The sequence below is a fragment of the Pogona vitticeps genome, chromosome 12 (assembly GCF_051106095.1).
Source record: "Pogona vitticeps strain Pit_001003342236 chromosome 12, PviZW2.1, whole genome shotgun sequence".
In the NCBI taxonomy this organism is placed as follows: Eukaryota; Metazoa; Chordata; class Lepidosauria; order Squamata; family Agamidae; genus Pogona; species Pogona vitticeps.
In genome coordinates, this window is record NC_135794.1 from 2,145,505 (window position 1) to 2,169,196 (window position 23,692).

Sequence of the window (23,692 nt, forward strand, 5' to 3'; positions counted from 1 at the left end):
AAAGTTCTGCAGGGCTAAGCCTAGGCAGAGTAGTACAGACCACGGCCTGAATCCAACTGTTGAGTTCCATGTAGAGGAGGCTCATTGCAGGGAGGAGAGGAAGGCCAGGGTTGACCTGCTGCTCAGCAAAGTCATTCTGTGGGCTTGCTTTGGTTGGGACTAGGAATTGGATCAAGACCACTGCCTTGAGAGAGGCTGCAATTGTCATACCTCAATAGGCTGATCTATGCAAGCTTTCGGCATTTAATGAATATGCTCTGGCATTCAGCTTCTCATGTATGGTGCATACTAGGTTTAGATCCACGAACTGCCCAAAATGGCCACTACCTTGAAGCAATGATGCTGTCTTCCATCTGGGATTTTCAAACCCTCCTTTTAAATTTTTTTTTAATTTGATTTGATTTGATTAATTGGGTCCTGTTGGGCTTATTGATGACACCTACTCAGAGGCAGGCGAGGATCTTGGCTGAGTGGGCCGAGGTACACGGCTTGTGTATTTCACATTATCATCCTTGTTATCTGGAGGCAATGTAGATTTTCTAAAGACCTAATGAATAAACAAGCACAGAGTGCTGGCGGTGTAATTTACATTGTTAATGCAGATATGTGCATAATAAATATGCATTGGTGTATCTTCCAGTAAACTATTTTTCCTTCCTAAACTTCAATGACTGTTTCTTCTTTTTTCGAGTTTTTTCAAAAAATCCAGTAGCTTTCCCATGAACCCTAGTTCATGGCATGGAGAAGACAGTTTCAGACTCTGAAAACAACCACCCATTGTCTTTGCACCTGTTCTGTTGTCCGTGTCTGGTGGTTCCCAATCTGAGATACTCCAGGTGTTCTTTGATTGCAAATTCCAGAAACCTCAGCGGTGAAGGCTTCTGGGCATTGCAGTCCAAGAACACCTGGGTGACCCAAGGATGGGAACCACTGTCCTAGTTGAAGGTCCACAATAGTCTAGAGACTGTGTATTCAAGCTCACATCCTTCCAATCCAGATCGACGAAGCCAAGGTACTAGATCACCAATCTGTCTTATGTTTCATTTTCCAGCATAAGGAAGATGGTGATTGATGCCTTCCTGAGATGTTTACAGGGTCTCACCTGAACATACCTGGGGTGCTGCCTGACAATACTAAAAGCACTGTTGTTAGTCCCAACTGGAGTGGGTCACTGAGTCAGTGGAACTGAGATTCTAGTTGACTGTTTGTTCAGTAAGACCCACCCTTTGGTTTAAGTATGTCCCTCTTGGACCCACACGACTGATGGTGTTCATATGCAGTGGACACCCACCTAAGGGATGAGATGTCCCTAGTCCTGAAATCCTAAGTCTGGACTCCTGCCATAGTCTAAACTTTGAGTGGAAATGCTTCACAACAGCCACATCTCAGGCAGTCGATGGTTGCATGTGGAAAGGAAGCTTGGACTCCTCTTGGTCGTCCTTCCTCTCCTTTCAGAGATGATGAGGTTTGTGTCTTCTCTTACTCGGCCCATCACCTCATAGCACTCCAGCTTCTTCGGGCATAAAGGTAAAGGTAAAGGTTCCCCTTGACATTTTCAGTCCAGTCGTGTCTGACTTTAGGGGGCGGTGCTCATCCCATTTTCAAGCCATAGAGCCAGCACTTGTCCGAAGACAGTTTCCATTGCCACGTGGCCAGCATGACTAAGGAATGCTGTTTTACCTTCCCACCAAGATGGTACCTATTTATCTACTTGCATTTGCATGCTTTCGAACTGCTAGGTTGGTGAGGAGCTGGGACAAAGCGACAGGAGCTCACTCCGTTGCGTGGATTTGATCTTATGACTGCTGGTCTTCTGACCCTGCAGCACAGGCTTCTGCGGTTTAGCCCACAGCGCCACCACGTCCCTCCCTCTTTGGGCATAGAGATGCTCTTTGAGCTGCTGCTGATAGTATCTTCTGGGAAGGAGCTGCCTCTTATTCCTAAGATCACCTGCGTTACATGTTAAAGTTCTCCTGTTGAGCCTCAAACACTTTCTTCTTCTCCTTCTTCTCCTTTTCCTCCTCCTTTTCCTCCTCCTCCTCCTCTTTGTTATTATTGTTATTATTTCGGCATGGTGTGAACAGAGCTTATAGAGGTTACTCTTTTGGAGTACAACTGCCAGAATCCCTAGTCCACGGGATCAGTGATCTTGCCATCTGAGAGAAATCTGGGACTTCTGACCTCAAAAATAAGTCCCAGTTCTATCATATCATTTTCGTTGGAAATGTCTATGTGTGATCTGGGATCATTATTTCCACCCACCGTTCCCCCCCCCCCCCCATGGAGACAGGGATTGGAGATGCTTATAAACAGCCTGCATTTCTACTGTGACTCGAGCATGATGATCTGAATCTCCGTTCCTCAGCAGCTCAGGCGAGACGATTTCCCCAAAAAATTTCTGTAGAGGGCATCCTTGCCCAGAATTCGCCCTAAGTTGCACAGACAAACTCACTGTTTCAAAGTGCCCAGCAAGTGTATTCGTAAGGATGTTCCATTGGAATAGCAGCAGGAGAACATGTTGGTTGATGCTGGCGGCTTCTGCAGCCTTTAATTGAAGTCAAGATGCTCCTTGGCTTTGTGCAAAACTCGGCCGGCCCAGGCGCATCTTCCAAAGATGCCTTTTATCCTCCACCCCACAGGCTTGCTTTCTCCTCCGTTGTTTTTAAATCAACGGTGATCTTTCGCCTCTTCTCCGGCAAACAATTCACAACTTCGACAGGCTAGTTCTGGCATATATTATTTTAATTAAGTCGGTGGCGATTTTGGCTTCCCTTGGAGATCCATTCCATGCTGCAATTAGGAACGTCTTCACGTTAGCACATATGAATATTCAGGAGAGTGTCAATTAATTAGCAGACAGTGGCATCTCATTACGAGGCTCGGAACCCTTTTAGTACTAAGCGGAATTAAAGGGGCATTTGGCAATGCGCTGGATTAAGGGAATATTTTACTGCACACTCATTTAACTTCATTATCATTGCACTTATGCTCCCCTCTGATTTTTATTAATTAAAATGCTCATTAATTTGTCCAGAAAGGAGAGATAAAAAGTTTTTACAACTCCACGGCACTTGTGCTGAAATGGGTCTTTAAATGGGTACTTCTGCTTTTGCACGCTCTCTCTCTCTCTCTGTGTGTGTGTGTGTGTGTGTGTGTGTGTGTTACCCCAAAGGAAAGTAATTTACCATGGTTAGCAAAGAATTGTGCTCACAGTCCTTCACTCCTATCTTTTTCCTGAAGCACCTCATTCAGAAAACAAGCAGCCGTCTGAGGGACTTCCACTTTCCCGGCTGGTCCTTCAGCTCCACTGTATAATATTTATTGCACTAGTCAGAGACCATGGAAAGATAGAACAGTTACAGTCAGTCAGACTGACATAAATAACAATGAACATAGCAAAAAATTAGGGCAAAAGACATAATAAATACATATGCATGTTAGGTACCTTTAAGTCAATAGTTCTTTGAAATCCGCCTTTGAAACAATGCTGATGAGACAGATTAATCAATTACAGGTGGCATTTGACTGTGATTGTATTAAGATGCTTTGTAGTGGCAGGAGAAGTTCACTACATGTGGTTTGAAGCTGAGGTTCACAGATGCATTTTTTTTTAGACTGCAGATTTACAGTTCTGGACATTATTTTAAGGAATGTTATTCTGCATGCTTCTAGTTTGGAGCCGAGCCTTGGGACTACAGAGTGTACTGGAGCAAGCCCCACTTCAGATTTTGTGGCTCAAATCTTCTCCAGGGCCTCCATTCAGGTCGCTGGGAAAACCAGACATCAGGAAGGGGGAAAAAGAGATGTGAACAAGGAGAGAACGTAGACCGAGAGAAGCTTTTCTTTCTCTCTCAAAAGATTTGGTTAATTATGTGCCATCAAGCGGACTCCAGCATATGGTGACCTTTGCCTGGGTTTCTGAGTATCAAGTCCTCAGAAGTGGCTTGCAATACTCCTCTTGCGAAGGGCTTCTAGGGCTGTGCAGTTTGCCTAAGGTTACACGGGCTGGTTCTTCCCCTGGAAGATGGAGTGGAGAATCAAACTCTGGCCCCTACAAACTTACTGAACTATCTAGGGCGGTCTTGGAAGACTAGAATTAGAAAAATAACCAAGGGAACTGAGAGCCAGCCTGATTCTTCCATCTCATATCTTTTTGCCCTACCTCTTTCTGTTAGGATCTGAACAGCTCCACTGAGTGGCAGCTGGAAAGAAAGGTGAGGGGCTAATCACAGTAAGAGATGAAATCACCACATCCAGTGGAATGACTTTTCTTCAGCCCAAACGGTGGGCCAAAAAGGCCAAGGAGGAATCCACACCTCCCGAGACTCTCCTCAGCTGACTTTTAAGTTGCCAGTGGCCTTTTCTTTCTTGATTTCTCAGCAGACGGAGACTGCTCCTCTCGGCCATCAACTCGCTCTCGAGATGAGGAAGCAGTCAATTGTTCATGCTCTCTGAGATTGTTTCTCTCTTTAAGAGGAAGGAAGAAAACGGGAAAGAAAGAAGAAGAGTAGGAGGAAGGAAGGAAGGAAAAAAGAAAGAAAGAAAGAAAGAAAGAAAGAAAGAAAGAAAGAAAGAAAGAAAGAAAGAAAGAAAGAAAGAAAGAAAGAAGGTAGCTGGTTGAGAAGGAAGTAAGGGAGGGAGGAGTTGATGATGGATAGAAGGGAAGGGAAAGAAAGAAGAGAAGGAAAACATCTGTAGGAGATTGTGCTTTGGAGAAAACAAACAAAAATTCCCTGAGAAATGTTTAATATTAAATATTCATAGGTTTCAAATTCAATAGGCGTGTTGTCCTATCTGTTTCAAGGACTGCAGTGCTATAAGGAGTGTGTGTGTGTGCTTTCTTTAAAAAACCCAGCAACCTAAAAAGTCCATTTTCTGGAAAGAAGTGAACGCAGGAAGAGGCACCCATATGTCAACACACACATACACACCCACCCATTCAGAACGGCTCCTCCTTTGCTTCCCCAGCAAACAAAAGGTTAGAAAGACAAATATTAAATCCACCTTCACAAAAGGGAGCTGCTAAATCTGCATTTAAAATTGATATGCATGTAAAATTAATTAGCTGCATTTGGTGACATCAAAATAAGTTCTAGGGAAAGGGGGTGGATGGAGGGAAACAGAAGTGGGGGGGGAGGGAAGAGAAGCTTCTGGGCATTGGGAACCATATGCTGGAATTGGAGTTAATTGACTAATTACATAAATTAGACATTAATTTTACAATGCATCAAGTATAAAAGATATCTCAATTAATTGGGCATAAATTACGAGGTTAAAGAGGGCAGCCCTGACAACAGGAAGAGCTACTCGGGGTGTTCCTTTGGGTAGGTGGGATGATGACCTTTCAGAGGCGGCCTTTTCGATGCTGACCAATTGTTGGTCCCTCAATCGGTGGCGGGAACTGAGCGAAGCCGCCGTGGAATGAAATGTTGGGTGCACAGATTTTGCAGCTGCCTCCAGGCTATCATTAAAGCTAGAAAGAACAGTGAGGGGAAGAACCTGCCATTTCATTAAAGTCAATTACACAACCCAAGTGAAGACTGATTAGGTTTTGTCCAGGGTGGGAGGTGAGAGGAAAGCCTACATGGTCTCGGTTGTCCATGGACACAACAGACGACCACGTGTGTCTCCTGTGGCTTCCCAGTTCACAGGGGCTGAGCACCCAATTGTCTCCAGAGCATCCTGTGTGGGACGGAAGGGATGAGCCTTTGAAGGGGTCGGAAACCATCACAGAACATTGCTGGAGACCCAGGGGATCGCCATAGAGGGAAGGCAGAATCAGCTGCAGGTCATGATCGGACTGCAGAGGCAGCGATGTTTGCAAGACTTTGCGTCCGAGTCCCAAATCCGGGTCTCCATCTTTGGTACCAGGTCTCGAGTCCCTTTTAGAAACAAGCTTTTCCCAAGGGAAAAAAAAGAGAAAGTGGGTGGGTTCCATGTTCTGAGTCAAGTCCAGGTCATTAAGAAAACAACAAGCCCTAAGGGAAATAACTGGATTAAATATTCAAATGTCCCCACTAACGACCTTATTGAACACGGTTAAGGAGGATCAATTGCGGAAAGAAAAAAATAAGAATTTGATTGTTATAGTGGTAATGGCAGCAAAGTTAATATTTGCAAAACATTGGAAAAATTATAGTCAAATTAATTTAGAGGAATAGTATAGAGAATTATGGCATATGGCAATTAAACATAAACGGACATGTGATGTGAAAATAAGAAGAGGTTGATCAAAAAAATGATTATAAGAAAACATGGAATGCATTCCTGGAATATGTATTTCGGAGAGGGAAGGGGTGTACACCGAGGGAAGAGAAAATAGATTGAATCAAATTTAAAAATATTATTAATACCATCCCTGACGGTGAAGGTGGCATTATGTAATTGTATTTTATTGTGGTGTTAGGTTCATGTTGCCCATGTTTGATGTTTATTTAATAAAATTAAGGCCTCCCCCAGTCAGATTCAGAGCTATTGTGATCCTCCTGCAATTTAGAAATGCAAGATGCTAAGTTAAATCAAGACGTATTGTTACCCAAGGGTGGGGTGGCGGCGGCAGGCCTTTTTAAAAAGAAACTTGATCCATTCCAGACTCGCATCATGCCACCCGGGAGCTTCCCGATATCTAGGTAGTTATTTCTGATGCTTCCCCATGGATGGGTTTGAGAATGGATGAGAGGATGCCACCCAGATGTCTTTTGACGGAGACAAAATGATCATTTTGATGGAGTTCTCTTTTCCCCTTTAAAGGGAAAAAAATTATTTACAGTTGCCAGATGCTAGAGGTACTTGAGGGAGAAGCTGACAAGTGGATAATTGTCAGCCGAACTAAAACAGACGCTCTGTTTACAGTGGAGCATGATTAATTGTGAGCAAATAACATGGGAGCTGCCTTGCCGGGCGAGTTCTTTCTGCCTCTCCAGTTCAAGACACAGGGCAGGTGGAATGGACTGGCGCCCACCATCCCAGCACACACTTTCCCCAGAGGATGATAGGAGATGTAGTGCAACGCAGCAGGAGGGACCAAAGTGTGGGCCGCTGCATTAAGGAGTCATCCCATTTATGGGAACTGTGGCTGAATGGTGCTGCTTTTGAACCCATGTCTTGCCCTATCAGCAGCTCCAGGGGAACAATAATCACTTTGGTGTCCTCCATGCTTCTGAAACAAGAATCATCATCTTCTGGCTGAGGGTCATACTGGGTAACCTACCAGAAAACTGGCTGGAGGACCAGGAAGAGCAAAGGAAACGGGACAGCCCAGGAGGGAAAGGATCAAGAGGCAGAAGCGGTTGAGACAAGCCTAAGGAGGAGGAGACCTCATCACAAAGAGGAAGGGCTATGAGTTGGCTGGTAGGGTAAATACAGATCTCCTTCACAAGACATTTGCACTACCCTGGTCAGCTCCCAGTGACAACCAGCGGACTGACAATCATATAATGTGCCTTTTTGGGGTGGGGTAATCTTCAAAATTTGGTAAGTACGGTTTATAATCCAGGTATTCCCACCCCCACTTGAGCTGTACTTAATCTCCCAAACCCTCTTTTTCGATTTTCCAGCTCTGAATTTGTCTACATGATTGTTGGTAGGCAGACTAGACTGGCAGGCAGACAGATGCTGATAACATTTTGGAACTAATCGGCAGCGAGTAATTTAGTTGCATGCAATAAACTACTCTCTTTTTTTTGTAACAACGAAGTTACATTTCAACAGTAATGCTGAAACAACGTACTTTACTGTATTTCCTTGCTTAAATGTATAATTTCCCCAGTGTTAAAATTGAACTTTTAAGGGCCTTGTTGGCGTTTTATTGGTGTTTTGACAGAAATTGTCAAGTTTTATGTCATTGTTTAATCAACCCTAAGGCGGCCCCCCTCCCCATCAAAAAAAAAAGGCTAGTAAACGATGCAGAGAATAACATAACAAATTGCTTTTTAAAGATTGCAATGATTAGAAATCCTGATTGACATTTCAAAGGTTACAAAACATGTGACAGAAACAAGTTACTTCTAATAAGTAACTCCCCAAGCTCTGATACAAAGACCTCCACTTCCTATTTGAGAACCATATTTTAGTTTCAGCAGATTTTAGTTGACTTTTTAGCTCCAAAGGGCCTGGGGGAACACGTCTCGGGGGCCACCACACTTCAAAGAGGATGCTCAAAGCTTTTGGGAATAAAAGAGAGAAGGGAAGGGCAGGCAGAACCTCAAAGATGCCTGCTGGCATCCATGGGAGTGCAGGGAGGGCTGTTCTCAAGTAGCAGCAGGATCTGTGCTTCTGCTGGAACCTGAAAGGCTGTGGAAATCTTTGCAGAAGGAAAAAAAATATGGCACAGGGTCCTTGTTTTACAGATTTGCAGATCTACCCAAAGACAGTCCTGAAGGCCGGCTGAGCGTGGCAGAAGTGAAGCAGGGCACCTCATAGGCGCAACCTTACGGAATTATCTAGGATGCAAATGGTGTCTCTGTGGTCTACCAGTTTAGCCATCATGGCTTTCTTGTAGAGAATCATGGGGACTGTAGTTCCACAGCCACACAGGCTTTCTATAGTTCTCTCAGGCCCCCCCCCTGGTCCAACTCACCCAACTCTCATTAGCAGCCAAGTGTGACAGGGACACTTCTGTGTTATTCAAGTCAACCGCACAACAGTGGAGCGCTTCCTGCTTTCCTTGTGGAATTACATCTATTTCACCGTGTCTTCTTTAAGCCGGATGCACTGAACACACACAGTTCCTCCAGCGCTCCTTGTTATCAATTAAAATATAAACCAGATTGTTTAATTCAACATTCCCATTGGGATTGGCATGAAAAGCAAAATGGTTTGTTGTTCGTTTCCATGTGCCTTTCTTTTCCTTCCTTCCTTCTTCTTTTTTTAAAAAAACACCCTTGTTTCTTACATGGAAGGAAGTTGTTTCAAGGATACAGAATGAGAGACAAAAAAGCAGGGGGAATGGATACATTTATCCATTGCATTTCTAGGCTTTGGGACTCAAGAAGGCTCGCAAATCATGAAAACAACAGGAATTTTCTTACTGCACTGTCAAGAAAGGACAGGAATAGGTGAGGGGGTTAGGGTTAGGGCAGAGGAAGTGGAATGGAATAAGTTTGCTCTTTTCTGTATGTCACCCTTCAGAAACAGAAGCCAGAAGAGAGACGTGATGCAAAAGGAAAGAGGTTGTCTAGATAAGGATTCATGAGAGGTATTAGTTCAATAAAAGAAGTTGCTACCTTGTGTTACCATTTTAATAACATACTTGTTCAATTCTTTTTTTTTTTTTTTGTATATTCGCTGTTTCTAGCTGCGAAATATTATCTTTTCAATGATGTAAGCCACCTTGGAAGCTTTTCAGGAGAAAAGTGGGGTAGAAATAGTTTAAATAAAATAAAAAAGTTGTAAAATAAAAGTTTAAATAAAAAAACTGTGTTTGAGTAGCTTTTTTTGCTGGTAGAAAGTGGACGGTGCATAAGCAGCTTGTCTCATCTTTAAGATCCTACAGGTAAGATCCTCCTTCATATTTGAAAAATGCCATCCTTTCCTTAAGTTGTTGTTGTTTAGTCGTTTAGTCATGTCCGACTCTTCGTGACCCCATGGACCAGAGCACGCCAGACCCTCCTGTCTTCCACTGCCTCCCAGAGTTTGGTCAAATTCATGTTGGTCGCTTGGATGACCCTGTCGAACCATCTCGTCCTGGAGCAGGAACTGGCAAGCCACTCCAGTATCTTTGCCAAGAAAACCCCATGAACAGAAACAAAAGGATTTCTTTAAATAGCTTTATCTTAATCCCTGATTCAACTTAGTACTCTTATGCTTAATAGGAATTTGGACAATGTTTCCTGGAAGCACACAGAAGGAAAATATACACTGGAGACATGCTTTTTTTTTCTTTTTTAAAAAATGATTTATTTGAGTCTTGAGCAGGGCACTCTAAGCAAAGAACAGACATCCAAGCACTCACCTCAGATTGTACCCGAGTAATATATTTTTATTGCCAGTATATGAAAAAAAAAAGTTTTCCTAGAAAAGCTTGTAGAGTCAACCCAACTCAAAAAGCATGGGTTGTCTTCATGAAACAAAATACTTCTGTTGATACAGACAGTGCTTCCAGCTAAAAAAGAAAGGGGGAAAAAAAACAACAGCAACAGAGAATGTTATTTTACAAAGGATACCTGACATCATTAGTGGCTTACAATATCAATAGTAGTGAATTTTTTTTAATCTAGAGGATAACCTTGTGTGTCCTTAAAGACTAAAAGAAATTGCTTTAAACCCTAAGGATAAGAGTGAGAGAGATGAAAAGATGTGAAAGCCTTTTATTACAATATTTTGAATGACTGTTAATATATTTACATAATTTAATGTGCAGCAGAGAGAGAGAGCCTCACAGAAGGTGACGGACCGTCTGACGCGCCGTAGCTCCTTCTGCCCCAACTGCGTCTGAAAACGTTTGTTGGCTTTTGTCTCGGATGAGTTGTGAGCCCATTCTCCAGTCCCAGAATCTCTGGGTCGGCATGGTGGCAAGTCAAAACAGCGGCTTCTCCAAACTCTCTCTGACAGGCAGCTCCCGACTGAGCCCAAGTGGAACAGCTGCCCACGAGAAAAAAGCACAGTGGTCCCTCGCTAGACGATGATAATCCGTTCCACTGAAATCGCTGTTTAGCGAAATCATTGTCTAGCGAAAAGCAAATCGTCGTCTAGTAAAAATCGGTCTTGCGAAGCAGGGACCAAACATTGTCCAGCGAAATTCCCCCATAGGAATCACTGTTTTGCGAATCACTATAGTGATCGCAAAAAGTCAATGTCTAGCGAAAAACGGTCATGCGGGGTAACTGTCTAGCGAGGCACCACTGCATCGTCAAATCTGGGGTAACCCCAAGATGCCTTAAACATGTCCGGTAGACAGACAGCTGCCTTCTACAGGCTCAGCAGTTCAGTCTTTTAAAGCCAATGTTCCTGATCTGGCATCCAGGGTCACAGGGAAGAGTTTGGGTCCCACCGCCACCACCAGACTTCCACAGAGATGTTGCCCTGTTGAATCTGGACTCTTCTGCGTGCCAAGCCTTTATCCTACCACTGAGTCGTGGCTCCTTTTCAAGTTCAGATTTAAAACTGCCTTCCAAAATTCCCAATACCCGTTTGGACCTCTGGAGTTTTCCGGTAGGAGAAAGGGCACCTAAATTTTGATGGACTGTTTGTTCTTCCAGCTCACTTCAGAATAAAGCAGATACGTTCTTCTAGTTTTATGATGTGGGGGGAAAAAAACCCTTTCTTACTAATTAGGAAGAAAAGGAAAAAACACTCCATTGAAATTCTTTATTTTTTTTTTATTCAACTCTGCCAGCCATCACTTCTTTCAGGTTCCTTTTTTTTGCCCTGATTTCCCACCAGTCTGCCTTCAATGATCCTCAGCGATTTCTTCAGAGAGTCAAATTTAGTTTTCGACTGTATGTACCCACACAGCTGGCTGGATAGTTCAGTGAGTTAGGTATCTGGCCATGGAGCCAGAGGTGGAGAGTTTTGATTCCCTGTTGTGCTTCCCAGCCTGGGTGGCCTTGGGCCAGCTGTACAGTCCCAGGTCACCCCCAGAAGAGGGGAATGGGCCCCGAAAACCCTGGAAAGGGTCATCATAATCAACTTGATCACACACAATTGTTATTATACTGTACACACACACACACACACAAACACACACACACACACACACACACACACACACACACACACACACTAGAGAGGTCGTTTGACTAGATAGGCGGGGTATAAATGCAATAAATAAATAAAATAAACCCACAAGACCGTTTTTACAAGCACAGTGTCAGTGACTTCCATGTTTTCCATGCACCAGAAGCTAAGGCCAGCTTGCGTCTCCACCTGCTTCTGAACGGCAGGCGATCCATCCAAAGTTTCTCCTGGTTCTCCACTCCAGGAACACCTGTCCGCTCCTCGGCACATCTGTCGGCTTCTCTTACATCTCCATTTTCTTCCCCTGTCAGCACTTGGCAACCGGATGAGGGAGAGATGGATGGTCTTCACCTTCCTCCTCTGGTTGTTTTTACGATGCCGGTTCGATGGAAGAGCTGCGGCAGGTACCCTCGCTAAGCTAAAGGCCTCAGCCGTCTGCAGTTCATTGAACCCATATGGTTGAGAACAGCTGGAGGGAGAGTTTCCCTACCTGAGGCCCATGTGTGTGTTGCCAACCGAGACTCCGGTGAGCTGACCCTTGTATAATTCATTGCCGTTGAGGAAACGCCGCTCACTCCCCGTTCCATTTTGTGATGGATGACGTTTCTGAAAACTGATCGTCTTGTAAAGCAGGGGTGACTTTTCACGGCTGACGGATGGGAACAAGCTAGATAGACAATAAATATTGCCGGGTCCTGAGGGGAGAAGAGCCGCTTTGAATGGAATTGGGGAGGCATTCTCAGGGGGGGGGACACAGAAGGGGAGTGCCTGAGCTCTACGTTCAGTGCATTTTGAACAAGATCTTGCAGGAATTGGCCGAGGTATTCATGAAGAGAGATAGTGCTTGAGATTTAAAACATTTAAATGTAAGAGAAAAGGAAAATGGTGCAATCATCTAAACCCCAGACGAATTTCAAAACAAGGCCCACCAGTGAGTCAGTTTTGACTTAACCGTGTCACACCCTTATTTCCTAATCCGTATCTCATATCTACCTCAGCTTCCTTCCTTCCATAATGGAACGACAAGCAGAAAAACATGTCGCTGTTGTCGCCCCCCCAACGGGACAGAGGTCTCACATTCGTATGTTGATGGAACGGGGGTGGGGAACTTTGATTGCCCTGCTAACTGATTCCTGCCCTGATTCTGGGCCCTTTTGTCCTCTTGTGCCCATTTCCGTTGGCCAAGAAGCCATCTTTATCCCCCACCCAACCTGTAACGACAGTTTCACTTCTGTCAATTAAAAAAAAAAGCCAATTAAAAACTTGGTTGTTTAAACAGGCCTACCCACCAGTCAATTAAGTGTTTTTCTTATTCTTTTTCTTTTTCTCTATCTTTTTTCTTTCTTTCTTTCTTTCTTTTTCCTTTTGTATACCACCATCTTGGAAACCTTTTGTTTAAATCTAATTAGTATAAATGCATTTTATATGTTTTTTAACTTGTTTTAACTGATGTAAGCCGCCCCGAGTAGACGTTGTCTAGAGGGGCGGGGTAAAAATCAAATAAATAAATAAATAAATAAATAAATAAATAAATACATAAATAAATAAATAAATAAATGTCACATCACAAGGGCCCATCTCTGAATGTCAAGATTTAGCCCCCGGATCCTGAAGGAATTGGATGTTCTCGTCCATGTTACTCTGCCTTTCACCACCAGCAGCTGGATATAGCTCAAGCTGTCTTCAGCTCAGCTCCCATAACATGCTAGGCAGTTTTGTTTTTATTTTTTTGTTTTTTGTTTTTTGTTTTGTCTCCCAGCTAGTCCTGGGACATCTTCCTTTCTGGACAGGAAGCTAGGAGGGAGCTAGGCCTACACGAGGCCACAAAGCCTTCCCTGCTAGGCCTTTCTCCAGGCGAGCCACATTTGATGTCTATAGGTATGGGCATGTCTGATGGAACACCCAGAATGGAGAATTCTGGGAACTGTAGTAAAAAAAAAAATTAAATCTGAATGGCACCTCCATAATACGGGATCTATTGGGAGCTTGTAGGATAAAGAAAAGCTGCATGCTTTGTTCTAATCCCAGCTACCATATGCATAGATGTGCATGCCATGCTTTTCTGCGAGACAGAAGCCAGCCAAATTTAATCTAGAAACCGAGAATGCTGAACCAGCAGCTTCAACAAAGGCCTCCTTTTGGGTCAATCAATGTCAGGAGAAATGGCTATATGTAAATTCAGTCTATCTGAGTGTAGAATTTGGGGTCCCATGGGGGTGTAATGAGGCTGTCTGCCCGGGCGGACAACACAGAGCAGCGATTAAGCTCCGTAAGGCAGGGAAAAGCGGAGAATAATCCGAGCGAGCTCAGGGCATCAGGGAAGGTATTGATTTTTAGTCACATCGAGATAGGTAGAAAGATCTAAGCATTAAATAATGTTCCCAGAGTGCTTTTTCTCTGCGACCAGCTGAAGCGGAAGAGCACGACATATTTAATGATCTGGAGAACACAGCCTCCTCGAGGTCAATCATATGTATTTAACCTTTAGGCTTTCCATGTTGTCTGCTTGTCCAGCTGGTTTATGGAGTGTATGTTAACATGATTGGGGATTTAAAGCAGTGATAACTTGATCGCCAAGAAGGAATTTGCTGCTGCTGCTGCTCCTGCTGCTCAGTAGAAACAGGGACAAACTGAAGGCTGATTTCCCAAATGTTGCCGGCAATAGCATCTATTTATTAGATGTCATTTATTATGACGGTGTTGGGTTTTTCCCCCTCACAAACACTTTTTGGAAATGATGAAATACATCTTGGCTCTTTGGATTTCTCTCCATTTCATGTGAAATATCCATAATTCCATTGATGTCGCCAGCACTTACCTTCGCTTGCCGTCAATAATGCTTTTCGATGGCGAATCTCAAATGTCCGTCCAGAACCTGCTCCCCCCCCTTTGAGAAGGGGTGCCCTTCCATCCTCCTGGACCCCCACGGGCTAGTTAGGCTTCGAACACCTCAGGCCTGTGGCGCAGTCATGTCTGCCAGATTTAACGCCCTACCCTCAGCTTTACATCAGGGTAGATTCCAGGGAATTGGGAAAGACACTGCATTGTCAGTTTCAGCATGAAGTGCCCAAAGTTTCGCCACATACTTTTTTACACTGTACATTTTACAAACAAATTAGGAGTGATCTGATTCACATCCCCTCCAACTGCATAAATTTCAAGTTTGCTCAGATAAATGGCAGGTCACCAGAACTCGTATACAATGGCTCAAATTGCTCATTCTTCCCGGCTTCACTACATGGCAGTTGCTGGTGCTTCTTGTTGTTTCTTTTGTATTGATTGGCTTTCCATATGTGACTGGGTAGAGATATATATGTAAGAGCTGGGCACATGCTGGGAGTTCGGCAGGTTGTGCCAGTTCGTACTTTGTACGAACAGGCATTTGGTGCATTCCCAGCCCCGCCTCCTCCAGCAGCCGCCCACTCAGCCTCCCTGCCCCGCCTCCTCTGGGTGGGTGCCCATGGGAGGAGGTGGGACTGGGAATGCACCAAATGACCTGTTCAGAAGAAGCACAAAGCGCCATACTGATGGTTCGTGCCCATCTCTAGTTGTATGACGACAATAAATTGTGTGGTTTTTTAAAAAAACTTCTGTGTAGTATAGTGACAGGGTTCTGTTTATAGCATGATCTTGAACTGAGTGCCATTCGCCCTCTATCTAATTTGAGAAGCACCATCTGCCCAAGGAAGTGAAATACCAGCAATCCAGAGAGAAGAATAAAATTCAGTACAACTTTTTTTTTAAAAAAGGGAGGAATCACACAACTGAGTGTTTATGGCCAGGGTTGAGTGCAGGAGAGAAATGTCTGGCAAAATCGCAAGTTCCTGCTCCAAAGGTTATAACATGGATATAACATGTCATGTCAAAGGAGGAGCTTTATGCTGAAACATCTCTGAGAAGCAGACCCACAAGTTTGGCCTGAAGGGAACTGGCCTTCTTTGCTTCTGCTCTCATCTTGTTGTTGTCACCTGCCAGTAAGTAACCTCTGAGTTATGGGGACACTGTAAATAAGTGACCTCCCACATGTCCTGCCCTCAAAAGCCCTGCTGAGCTCTTGCAAACTCAAGACTGTGGCTTCCTTTATTGAGTGAATCCATGAAATTTTTGGTCTCCTTCTTTTCCTGCCGTCCTCTATTTTTCTTCGCATTTCCCTCTCTCTCTCAGTACATGTTACTTAGAGCGACACCATCTGGACGTTTAAGGAGAAACAACACTTCAAAGGAAGCCTAGGAAAATCCTGAACACCATCACAAAAATGCAGCAAGCTAATCTGGTAATTCTGGTCAATGAAAGAAGTTCCTCCTGTGACATTCATACATAGGCAAGCCCTTAAGGATCCTACTGCAGTGCTATCTATAATGCCTGTTTCACCGTGGATTCTTTCATAGGACTTCCATGAGCTACAATATTATCTCTGACCATCAGCCAAGGAAAGAAGAACCGCTATGTCTCCCAACACGGCAACACAGTCAAGCACTGAACCTGGATCCAATTTTAATTTAAGAATCCAAGCCCCCTGGTCTCTCGCACCAAATTGATGGCTGACACCCCCCCCCAGGTCTTCTGGTTCAAGACTGGGAATAGCTGCTCGATGTGGTCACTCAGAAAATTCCAACTAATATCGGATGGAGGCTTCTGTGTCTTCCCTTTAGTGACCACTGCATCTTTCCTCTTTTTAAAACTCTTATCTCGGTCAGCTGCCTCCAGAAAACTGGCTGCCTAGGTAATTAAAACTATAAATGTTCCAAATGGACTCCATCCTAATAGTGAGAATCTTTTCTTGTCCCCCTTTTTTCTTAGGAAACACGGGGGGGGGGGAAGAGAATTAATTTATTCACATTCAATATAGTCTGTAAATGCCACCATTAGGTCCTTTCCTCAAGCCTTTGATTAGCTATGGATTAATAAAACTTTTATACCTTCTTTGTCAGCCTCATTTTGAACTCCTGTTTTTGCATATGACTTCTATTAAATAAATGAATTAGTGTCTAGAAATGTGTCATGCATATTACCTAGCAGCAGGAAGCGTAATACGCTGGTCAGCTCCCATGGAGCACGATAAATCTGAGCAGGCCGGCTAACCTGAACAAGCTGGCCCATTAAGAGCTGGGTGATTTAGTGGAGCAGTGTTTGTGCTTAACAATGGAATTTTAGCTAATTCAAAACAATGTAAATCATCTCCAATTACAGTATTTGAATATTCGCAGGAGCCACACAAGGAGGGGAAGGGAGAAGAGCGGTGGGTGTGTGTGTATGGGGGGGAGGAGGGAGCGACACCTCCAGCAAAGGTTGTCTGGAGTTTAGCTTTCGAAAAGGCGAGGGTCGCCCTGGTGTGAAATGTGAGATCAGGAACCTTTGCCAGATCATCCGAGCTCGGCCAAGTTATTTTTTAAAGGACTACCAGAAATCCCCGGGCATGCCTGTTGCAGGACCCCTCTTCTCTAGTGTGGGTTTTGGGGACACATCCTGCAGCACCCTGGACAGCTTCCATAAAATGCCCACAAATACCCCACAGTGATTCACCGGCAACATCCTTCCACGCTGGTGTAACCATATTTCCTCCATTCGTCCCACCCAAATATGGGCATTTTGGACCTTTTCTTAAATTTTGTTTCAATTATTACAACGGAGGATGGGGGCAAAACCAGAATCACTCAGGCTTGGCTCCACCTTGTGTTGCCTCCGGAACCACCCGCCACTGGCCCTGGCTCCAGTTTTGCCCGACCTGGCCTGTGGCTCCATCTATTTTTCAGTTCATTGATGGTCAAGAGGCATCTCAGCTTAAACTGCCCACCGCCTCTTAGCTCAGCGCCTCCCCCGATCTAGATCCCTGATTTGGTTCCTCCTCAGAGTATAGGCGTCTTGTTCCTTACAGCCAGGGAGGCAGCTGGTGCCTTTGCCCAGCTGGGTGACCTAACATTCGCAAAATATATTTCCTGGATGGCAAACATCCGGCTGGCAAAGAATCTCTGGGACAGCTTTGAAGCAGGTCTGTTTTCAACTTCTGTTCACTCACAGTGAGAAGCGAAGACCAACATTGCCATTGTTTCATGCACATTTATAAGGCTGTTCCTCCTCCTTCGTGCTGCGGAATGAGTGCTCAGGGGGTAGATTGCTACCCTGTTAAGAATACTGGTGGCATGAAGGGTGTGAAGAATATATATAAATATATACAGTGGTCCCTCGCAAGACGAATGCCTTGCAGGACAAAAAACTCACAAGACAAATGGTTTTGGCAATGAGGGTTGATGACTCGCAAGACAAATGTCCCTATGGTCGTGCTTCGCAAGACAGATGTTTTCCCTTTTTTGTTCCTGCCTCATGTTTGCTGATTTTTAAATGTTTTTCTATGATGTTTAAAAAGTTAAAGTTTTTTGATTGAATTTTTTTTGAAATCATCTGCACAATATGTATGGCTTTAAAGAGCACTTAATAAACCCTTTGTAAACCAAATTTGACTTTGTTCTGACTTTTTTTTGCCCATAGGAACGCATTGATTAGATTTCAATGCATTCCTATGGGAAAACGCATTTCGCAAGATGAATTTTTCGCAAGACAACATTAACCACGGAACGAATTAACTTCATCTTGCGAGTCACCACTGTACACAAAAAGAATTGTAATCTATTCTACTAGGTCTTGGCTTTCCCCCTCTAGAGCTCATTGATATTCATGTGATAACTCCCAAGGGGGAGTGGGGTGGGAAGAAGGGAAGGATTTGAGGAGGTGGGCTTGCATTGATCATGCAGCCCCCTCTCAAAGATGAGATGCTGAGCTGGTGTTGATCTCTAAATGTATAATCAAAAGCAGAAGAGAGAAAGAGACTCCATTTTAGAGAAGCGGATAGAATTCTATCACAGAAACACTTTTATTTTGAGTTATTTTATTTTCTATATTTCTGTCTTGACAAATGTTGGCCTAAATCAAATTGGTAGTCCCATTCACAGTAGACTCTTTGAATCCCTAGCTGAACAGTGAGTCGACGCTTATGTAAATCTCATTGAGTCTATGGGCCTCCTCTAGTTGGCACTAGTGGGTTGGATTCATGCCATTGTACTTAAATGACAGGATTAAAGCATAATAAACATCCAGGTAGGTGGAAAGGCCCGTTTGTAGAGATGTGCCTTCACACAATGGAGCAAAACCACTGTATTAAGGAGATCATAATCTGGTATGGAAAGAAAAGCAAGGAAATTTACAACATGCAGAGCAAAGGACAGCTCACAAACAGGATGAACAGCCCTCTTTTCCCTCTTAAGGCATCAGTGCTTCCAATAAAGACACCCTCTAGCTCAGCCCTGGAAGAGGCAAGAGGATAAACTAAACAACAAGGTGAGGCATCCAGGAGAGGGAGTCCTGCACCATTTCAGGCAGGAAATATCTTACCTTTGCAAATATACAGAATTTTAAAAACACAGCTATCGGGAAATCAAAGAAGTTCCTTTTTTTAAAGAGTAAGGTGTTGGGTTTTTTAATTTTTTGAAGCTACACAGCTGGGAAGTCAACAGGAGTGTGGGATGCTCCAGTGTATTGCACTGAATGTGGTGGGTTCACATTTATCGGTTAGCTGGAATGCCATACCTCTAAGTTCATCCCTGAAGGACCTGAGCCCACAAGCAGAGGCCCAGATGAAATATTTCCAGTGTCACAAGCCTTCCGTAACAAGGCATAACTAAAATGGAGTGCATTGCAGATGAATGCTGTTCTTAATTAACTCTCATTTAAACACCTCTAAGCGTTGCTTCTAAGTGCTTGGAGAGTTCATTGTTTTGCAAGGAAAGCTACCCAAGGCCCAGCCACCCTTCCCACCACATTGCAGGGGGAATGGTCTGGGGGGCCCTAAAGACTCCAGACAGTTTCATCAGCATCATTATTGAATACGCAGGAAAAGGCGGCAAATCATAAATCTGTGTCTAGGAGACTGAAAACGGCTGGATACCATGACAAAATCGTGTCTGTGCTGGTTTTATTATTAACTCTAGCTTTGAATTAGAATTCCCCATATTACAGCTTGGAGCTACAGTCTGTTTACAAAACAGTATTTACACTTGACTAATTTTGCAGATCAAACTAATTAAATCAATTAAACTGGTGATTAACCAAATGAAGGCTGATTGCAAAAATTAGTGGGTTTATTTTGGAGGACTGGAAGTAAGCTAATTACTGCTGTTGATTGCTTGAACCTGGAATACTCTAAATGTGGTATAAATTGAAACCTTGTTGTGAATTAGACTGGGAATTCATAACAGTTTAAAGCGCGGCTAATATTATTCACGCCGGTGCTCCTGTGGGACAGTTTGGCTGGGTATTTTGTACACTGATAAACAAGCACTGAGGCGGGGTCCTTCTCAAATGGCTCTCCACCATTTTACGCCTTTCTCGAGGAAAGCTTTTGAATCTCAGCCAGGAACTCAGGCCAGCTGTCAGTCAAGTGGTCCTTAAAAAAGACTTTGAACCATGGGAAATGTAGTCTGGGTGTCAACTCGTCAATCACACCACATCTTTTCTGATTCAAGAAATAACCTGGTTTTATCGACCACCCGCCCACCTCATATTAAACCACTCTAATCTCCCAGCACAAGACTTACAAGCGGTTTCTCCTTCTCTAGAAGGATTTTAGAAGGGCCTGAAAAACCCTCACAATGCAGAAGTGACATCCAAGCCCATGGGCAGGGAGGGGAAAGTTAAATTAGATGAGCGTCAGAGTCTCTTCCAACTCCTAGGGGTTTTTAAGACCAGGCCATTTTGCCCTGCAAATTGTTTCCAAGCTCTGAAAATCCACTGAACGTTGCCTAATTAAACAATCCCTCTTTCTCATCATCTGCACAGTTTAAATAAGAAGCCTAACAACCTTTTTAAAATAATTCCTTTTTAAAAGTCTTTTGGGACTTTAAAAGGTAAAGGTAAAGGTTCCCCTTGACAATTTTTGTCCAGTCGTGTTCGACTCTAGGGGGCGGTGCTCATCCCCGTTTCCAAGCCATAGAGCCAGCGTTTTTGTCCGAAGACAATCTTCCGTGGTCACATGGCCAGTGCGACTTAGACACGGAACGCTGTTACCTTCCCACTGAGGTGGTCCCTATTTATCTACTCGCATTTGCATGCTTTCGAACCGCTAGGTTGGCGGGAGCTGGGACAAGCGATGGGCGCTCACTCCGTTGCGTGGATTCGATCTTACGACTGCTTGTCTTCTGACCCTGCAGCACAGGCTTCTGCGGTTTAGCCCACAGCGCCACCACATCCCATTTTAAAAGTCCCTTGAGACTTTAGCAGGATGTAAAACTCAAAACTAATTTCCCTTTCAGAAACATATGTCGCATCTGTGCTGACTGGGGGATTCTGGGAGATGTTGCTGAAGCAGGAAACCCTGAGACACATCTTATTTTTTGCCCCTTAGCTTGATCAACCTATCATGTGACTCAACACAAGGCTGCTTCTGGTAAATTCTACGTGCCAATTATACACGGCATGAAATACTGTCATTTGCCAGTTTTGAACCTATGGATCCCTGAAACCTATTATTACAAAGATTGTTGTTGTTTTTTTAAAGAGAAATCTTCTGTATATACAGGACCATCAGTTAAAGCCCCTTGTTCAGCCCAGGCTTTTGTGTCAACTCCCAAGAAAGCAGAACTTTTGCCCCCAAAAAGGGGTCTTCTAGGCCAACATTTCTAGAAGCTCCTTTTTCTGCCTGCCAAAAGATCAAACCAGAGGCTGCAGAGAACGTATCATTAGAAGCTGACTGCGGGTCCACAGAACTTTATCCGTCAGCGGTCGGACTTGAAAAACGATGCTTGTGTTTACCTTGTGATGGCCAGTCACAAAGCAAAGAAATTTTCTCTGGTTCAGATGGTGAAATCCAGAGCACAGACTGCTCCCAACACCACGAGGACCAATCTCTTGTCTGCTCCTCCTTCTCGGTCTTTGTCCGTCTCTTTTTCTGAAAATCAAATATTATAGCACAACGATGAATATCCAGGCTATTATTAAAATGGCATTATTTAGATTATCTTTGGTTAAGGGGTGGGCCCATTGTTTTATCATTCTGCACCCTGTTCTTATTACATTACACCAAGTAGCTCACCACGGATGTTCATTTTGTCAAAGAAAAGAATTCCCCCCCCCCAAAAAAAAACTATCCATTCAACAATATTTGCTTAGTGCTAGTAACTTCTTTTAAAAAATGTTTGAAATCCAGCCCTCAGCCTTATGTCAGACTGATCGACTCCCATGGATGCTCCCGGGACTGAAAGCTTATTTAAACCAAGCTAGACCTTCTTTGCTATAGGTACAAACAATAAATCTGTTAAAGAAAAACTGCATTTTTTTTTCTGGAGAGAAAATTGCTTTATTATTCAAAAAGTGCTAATTTGGCCTTGGTAGTCTCAGGGGGAAATGGTAAATTATGAGGTCATGGGGACCTCATTGCAAAGTATTTGCCAAACTTAATTGGTGCAATAAATAAAATATGCATGCAAATTTGACTGGTTTCTGAATTAGAAGAATCCATTATCTCATGGAGCTAAGCCGATTTGATAGAAGCTTCTGTCTAATTTAAGAAAAGACCACAGTTTGGGTCATATACTTCCACAGGAAGCTAGGAGGATGAGTCCAGAGTGTATACTCAAGCACTGTTTTTACCAGTTGTAAAAAATCTATGCCAAGAAATGGGAGTCCAGGTTCATTTCTGGGGTGACACATCCTCCTTCTTCCTTCTCAGCCACCCCAAATACAGTCAAGAGAAATAAATGATAACCCCTGCCTACCTCATTTTCCTCTTGTTTATTTCTCCCTGTATCAGTTTTCAAACTGTAAGATTGACATCACCTCCCAAAGATATGTACCATCAATCCTTGGACTCTTGTCTACAATTTTCTGCCCTATCCATAAAGGGCTTGTGCTTAGCTTCATGTTATGGAATGTTGTCCGTGAAAGCTTGCAATGTGTTTGATTTTGTGTGTGTGTGTGTGTGTGTGTGTGTGTGTGTGTGTGTGTGTGTGTGTGTGTGTGTGTGTGTGTGTGTGTGTGTGTGTGTGTGTGTGTGTGTGTTCCAGTAAAAAGCATCACCCACTCTAACATTTATATAATCTTGGAGACCACACACAACCTTCTCTTTGCTCTTTCAGACACGGGATCTGACCGCTGTAAAACATCACTTACATCAGTGCTATGATAGATTCTTATCGGTTTGGATCTACACCATGTTGGCCAAGCTTCAGCCCCATGGAAAGCAATGGACAATTTATGCATCTCATAACACAAATCTGCTAGCACTAGTGTAGGTGTTGACGTTTAATTCCAGAGTTGATTCTGTTAATCTGTTCTACTTGGGACTAATATTTGGCTTTAGGTCCATGTTTTGAAATATTTCAGGAACTACCAATCAATGCAATATATATTTCTTACTGCTGGATTTGACACACACGCAAAATAACTTTTGTAGACAAACAGCCATTTATTCTGTTCTCAAATCCTAGTGAGCTTTAGTTGCAAGCTGCCTTCCTGGGGGAAAGTCATGTGCATGCAGTGCAAAGGCCCAGCTTCTCACTGTACCTGGATAGTGGTTAGATTAATCAGGTTAACCAGGTTCCTTGAGTTTGCTTAGTGGGAACTGTCCACAGTGCTGAATCAGCTTCCCCATCTGCCTTGGGGAAATTTCACTTCAGGGATGGGCAGCATGTGGCTGTCCAGATGTTGCTGGGCTGTGAAACCAGGATCTCCAGATGTTGTTGAGCCTCTACTTCTTGTCATCTTCCCCTTATGTATGGCAACTACTGATGGAAATTGCAGTCCCATGGTATTTCAAAGACTATATATTCTCCTTACCTTGAAAGACTTGTACATTTACCTTGAAAGCTCCAACTTGATGGCACAGAACACACACACACACACACACCACCTTTGCTTTAGACAAGGCAATACCCTTTTCTTGCTACCTAGGGCTTCCTCCAGCCAAATTCAGCTACCTTGAAACATGAACATCTACCACTTGACCAGAACAGGACAGGACCTCTGCCTA

General features: G+C 43.7%; 1 long non-coding RNA gene across 1 annotated transcript; it reads right to left on the reverse strand.

The window, feature by feature from the left end:
• Positions 1 to 18,029: 18,029 nt before the first annotated feature.
• Positions 18,030 to 21,561, reverse strand: LOC144584613 (uncharacterized). The gene is made up of 2 exons (XR_013538987.1): positions 21,478 to 21,561; positions 18,030 to 18,844 (listed from the first exon to the last, which is right to left on the reverse strand). It is a non-coding gene; the product is annotated as an uncharacterized LOC144584613 (long non-coding RNA).
• Between the last annotated feature and the right edge of the window lie 2,131 nt (positions 21,562 to 23,692).